Here is a 6,000-nt window from a genome sequence, read left to right on the forward strand (position 1 = left end):
GGGTGCCAGTGACTCTTCAGATACTGCCAGATACTGTTGCCATCAACTGTGTTTTGTATGCAGCAAGGGGACAAACAGACTGATATACAAGACCAAGAACTGTACGAGGACTGCACTTTGCAAGGTAAGATTGTGCACCTGTCAATAGTCTCAAAGCCTGTAATTTATAACCTACCATAATTCTTTGGAGACTGTTACTGTGCTAAAGCACCCAGAGAAGTCTGTGCTACTTCTTTTGTATTTACAATAGTTTGAATGTATGATTACTCCTGTCCTCCTTAGTGATGATTTTGTTTGTGTGGTTTTCAGAGGTGTCAAAAGTATTCACATTCTTTACTCAAGTAAAAGTATAGATACTAGGGTTTAGAAAAGACTTCTGTAGAAGTTGAAGTATCAACTCAAGCTTTTTTCTAAGTACTGGTTTCAAAAACTACTTAAAGTATAAAAGTAAAATCAATGTAAGGAAAAAAAATCCATTAAGGACAAAAGCTTAGACCATGCCACAGGGGCATATAGTGCACTACCCCACCTCCTAGAAAAAACATTTTTCTAAAGGCCATAATGACTATAAAGTTATATTAAAATGTTTATGTTTAACATTTGGGACTACCTGTTATATATGCCCATAGAAAATAAATTTCAGTTTTATTTAAATTTTAGTACAATGCAAATACATTAAAGAACGTGTACTGAGCATTACCATGTGTTTCATGAAGCGGAAGATAGAATCACCTATCACAGATAATCAGTTTAGCGATGTGTGTTCAGGAGGCGGGACTCAGATCTATTATCCGTGTGTATTATTGGTCATTTTTTTGGACGATGACAAGCCAGAATGACAAAAAGCCGAAATGAAAAAGAAGTAACAAGGCTATTTTTAAAATGTAAGAGTAGAAAGTACAGATAATTGCGTGAAAATGTAAGTAGAAGTAAAAAGTCAGCTGAAAAATAATTACTCCAATAAAGTGTAGATACCCAAAATTTCTACTTAAGTAAGGTAACAAAGTATTTGTACTTAGTTACTTGACACTTCTGGTGGTTTTAAAATGGGTGTTGTGTTTGGGTTACAGATGACAATGATGATGAAGACTTCGAGCTTTTCCTGAGTGCCAGTGACAGTGAGTCTTCAGATGAAGATGGCTACTATGACCAGGCAGACAGTTTCATGGAAGAGGATCAGCTTGAAGAGACTGACATTTTTGGGGAGGAAAATATGGATGCAGATGGGTTCAGGGTCACAGAAGACAGCCCTGAACATTTGATGTTGAAACTGCTTGCATTTATGCTTTTGGCATGGCAGGCTGTTTTCAAAATATCAGACCGTGCAATTTTTGCACTCTTGCAGTGCATAAGACAATTAATTTGGCTCATGGGACATATTCTGTGTGTGAACACACTCTGTGGGCTGGCTGGAAAGATCCCTAAGACTTTATATTCACTCAGGAAATGGACTAACATCTGCAGAGACAGCTTTAGCCAGTTTGTACCACAACTGTGCAGTTAAGTCACACTAGGGAGAGAGTGTCTGTGGTCATTCCAATGTGTACAGTGGTAGAGATTTTAAAAAGTTGTATCTCTGAAGTGACCATTTGTGTGTGAAACATTTTTGTTGTTTACATTGTTTTACATTGTTTATTTTGTAGGTTTTGTATTGTTTGAGTGCATTTTACACTAAATAAATTTGCATAATCCTAATGAGTATTTCTCCTTTGTTATGAAGAGCAGTGGACACCCAGATACAAACTTATTTTCAGATACTACAGTCTTTTGTTGTAGATTGACACAATGTAAAGCACTTATCAGCCAAATCACCTTTCCTGAATAGTAAGGAGGGGGGCAGGGGAATAGGGGCAATCTTGAGCTGCCAGTCCCAAAACAAATTAGCATTTACAAAGCCAAGCCATCAACTAACAGCAGGGGGTCAGACAAGTTCCTGTTTTCGGGCATTTGCAGGCATTTACAGGTACACATAACAAAGTTCCAAAGATCCATGCTAAAGAGCACATTTAGCGGGCGTATTCATTGCCCGAATTCTCCCGTTTACACCTCTTTTGACGCAGTGTTGACAATAACTAATAATGTCACATCATTTTTGCAAAAATGAAATTTCGTGCTTCATTACACGTTTGGCTGCAGTTTTCCAGTGAAATGTCCAGTGGGGAGCGCCAAAAGCGAGTGAAAGAGTCCTAATTAGACAAGGTTTGAAAGTTGAATATTAGATGGAGGTTTTATTGAGTAAAATGTACTTCCCTTACCTAAAACATAAACCTTCACCTAACCATCAGTGAATAAAAATCAAATGAAATGAGAGTTACAGAAAACAATCATCCTTACCCTAAACCAACGCCTTAACCTAACAGAATGAGAAATGAAAAGCACACATTATAAAGCAAGCACATCATTTCGTTTCACTTTAATCTTACATGCCAACTTGCGTGTGTCATGTTCACTGTTGTCTTTTGTTTTTGTGCTTTTATGTTGAAGTTTAGTTTAGTTCCTGTTTGGTTTTTGTAGTCCTTTGTAGTTTCTTTTTATGATTGGTTTTCCCCTGATTGTTCCTCCTTCCCTGATTGTTTCCCCAGGTGTCCCTCATTCCCTTGTTTGTTCCTTTCTGTATTTAAACCCTGGTTGTTTGTTCAGTCTCTGTCGGTCGTTGTTTGTGAAGGTTGATGAATGTTCATGTTCCCTCTTTTCTGATGTTTGTTGATGCCCAGATCCTGTTGTTTTGCCTGCCCTGCCCACCTGCCTGCCTGCCCACCTGCCCGTCTGCCCGCCCGCCTGCCTGCCTGCCTGTCTGTCTTGTTGTATTCATCCAGTTTCCGTGTTCCTTCGATGTTCTCCTGTTTTAGTTTTGTTTTACCCATTGTGGTTATTTCCTTTGTTGCTATCGGTTTACCCTCACCGTTGTTTAATAAAAAGAACCGCACTTAGATCCTCACTCCTCGTCTGCCTCCTTCTGCCGAATGTAACAGCGTGCATGACTGGTTTCGAACCAAGATCTTCCGAATTCTAAGTCTAAAACTCTATAAGATGAGCTACTGTGGAAGCAAATCACATTGGAATAATTGTGTAAATGTAGGTGAGTCTGTAATACAAGCTTTAAAATGTATAGTTTTTCAAATGATGCATTGTAGTAAAAGTGTTTCTATATCATAGCAGTGTGTGAGTAACAGTGCGAAAAATACGTGTTTATGAAGTCAATCAGCCATTTGATTTGTGAAAGTGAATAGCACCTCTAGTGTTTAATTCACCAGGAAACTGCAGTGAATGTAAAAGTCCATTTGCAAAAGTTAGCCTATACAGTATTATTGTTCATTCTGAGACTAGGTTGAATAATGCCTTACCACTCACAGACCCTCAGATATACCAGAACCATTACCACATCTCATTGAATTTAACAAAGACTCAAATAACATTTAAGTCCTGCTCAAAATGAGCTAGAGTTGAAATCAACTTTAATTATAATAAAAACTAAACAAAATAGTTTTCTTCATTGTAGTCTGTTCACCAAATACACTGCTTCTCAAGCCGTTTGCCACAACACACATTCACCGTGTGATAGAGACAGAAAAGGGAGAAGGACACAAGAAAGCTCTCAGTGAAGCACAGAGGCTGACAAAAGAGGACCGGCACTATCCAAACGCAGCGAGACAAGTGCAAAAATCCCATTCAGACTCATTAGGCTGTGACATGTCACGGTGCTAAGGCTGTTAACGTTCCTAGCCAGGCATATGAATTTTTCAGCTTGTGGCAGTTTCATTCATAGTGACTTTGTGGCAGTGACGTGTTCCTCCGAGACACCTGTGATTGAGGTAAGCCAGGGGTCGCCGCCCGGAAAATACACCGTTCTGTATTCTGCACTTGCATAATGTGTTTTACTTTTCAATAAAGAGCTATAAATATTTCATAAAATCAGTAGATAAGACTGGGCTTGTTTTTATCTGTTGTTTTCCAACGAAAGTGTTGATTCTTTTACGGTTTCTTTGACTTTTGGTGGTTGTTACTGTATGTGACCACCTAGAATCCCTGACAACAACCTAGCAATCGAATAGCAACATGCTAGAAACCACCCAAAACACCTTAGCGACTTCATTACAATGTTGTGGCAACCACAACAACCATTTAACATGAGGCATTGCATTGTGCCATTATTTTGTGCCCAGACTCCTTCATAAAGACCAAATCTGCATACTATTTCTCCAGCCAATCAGGGTGTCCACTGAGTGGTGGCCTGGGTGGGGCCATATGAAGAGAATGGGAGGTAATGGAGGGTGAAACTCTGCTCTAAATGAAGCCTTGCTTTCTGCTGCCAAAGACGTAAGAGAGATGAAGCTTTCAGGTTTCAGCACTAATATAATGGGCCCCTTTACAGAGAAATTACATTGAGAAATGGTAATATAGTCTTTATAAATGGAAAAGGACCCTGAGGGAGGTGCCCAGCAGTAGAAGGACGAGAGATGTGCATTTACCTTGAACTGAAACACATTAAAGCTGATGAAATGGCACTCTGCATCACTCTCCCATTCAAACTAATATCAGTTGAACAATCTACCAACAGTCCTGTCAATGTTTAGAGCAGATTTACACAAGTGTTTTGGGGAATTTTGAGTATATAGTAAAATAAGTTAATTCGAAATGTAGCTATTTATCTTTTTGACACCGTTAAATTGTTATCTTACATATTGGCATTTCATATGTCACACTGATCTCTAGATATTTGTTTAAACCACTTAGTGTTTAAAAACACTAGTCATGTATTTATTATTATTATTAGTAGTATTACTAATACTACTACTATTTAAGTGGTTATTTGTTCCAAATCAAAAATCTAAGTTTTTTAGATTTAGAAAGAAAGAAAAAAAAACTTGGTCAACCACTTATTTTTTGTTCGAAATTTACCATCAACCTTTGTATGTACCATGTATTGTACATTAGGCATTATTTATTAGGAAGACACTTTTATCCAAAGTGATTTAAAAATGAGGACATGCACATATAACACATGCTGATGGACCATATATCAGAAGCTATGATTCAGAGAGACAGAGAGAGAGAGAGAGAGAGAGAGAGATTTAACAACAGCTTTATTAAAGCAACTCAAATGGCACAGCATTCTTCAATCAATTACTATTGTTGCCTAGAGATTTAAAAAGTTTAAGACACAAAACAAAAAAAAAAGAAAATTACATAACAATTTTATAAAACTCAGATAAGTTCTTTTACAAAAATGTTGAACACAGACGATCATTAAAGCACCATTCAACTATAAAAATGTTGATTGCACTCATTAATTTATAGAAATTGAAATCATTAACAATTCTTGCTTTCATCATATTCTCAAATATTACAATAAGATCTTCATTTGGTATCTGCTCCATTTTACATTTCCTTGTTGGATATATTGCAAGTTTTCCTTGACCCATAATAAAATTAAGGAGTTGACACTTAAACTTGTGTTTCTGACTATAACTATAACCCAACGTAAAACTTGCTTTATATTAACAGCCCCTAAAGTATCAAATAAATCATCCAAAAGATGGAACAGAGGAGAAAGTCTTTTACAAAGCATAAAACAATGAAAAACTGTTTCTCTTTCATTACAGAAAGGACATCCAGCACTAACATAAGAATTCACTGCAACGGCTCCATGAAGGATTTGTCACTGATGATCACAAGCTTTTTTGTTAAGGTCAGGGCTGGACTGGACTGGTAATCTGGCATATCGGGATTTTCCCGGTGGGCCGACACACCTTGGGGCCGATCAGGGGCGGACTAGCCATCGGGAGAACCGAGCGGGCCGGTGGGTCGGCCATGAAACGAAAAATGGTGACCGCAAAATGGGACGGCTAAGGCTGAGAGGCCGATTTCTCTTCCCAGTCCATCACTGGTTAAGGGTGGTTTGTAAAGTACTCCCCAAACCATTTTTTCCATTTCTGCAATTTCTAATTTTTCTCTCCAAACTGTATCTGTTCTATCTTTTAATGTATGCTTATTAATTAC

Source organism: Xyrauchen texanus, chromosome 10 (genome assembly GCF_025860055.1).
Source record: "Xyrauchen texanus isolate HMW12.3.18 chromosome 10, RBS_HiC_50CHRs, whole genome shotgun sequence".
NCBI classification, from domain to species: Eukaryota; Metazoa; Chordata; class Actinopteri; order Cypriniformes; family Catostomidae; genus Xyrauchen; species Xyrauchen texanus.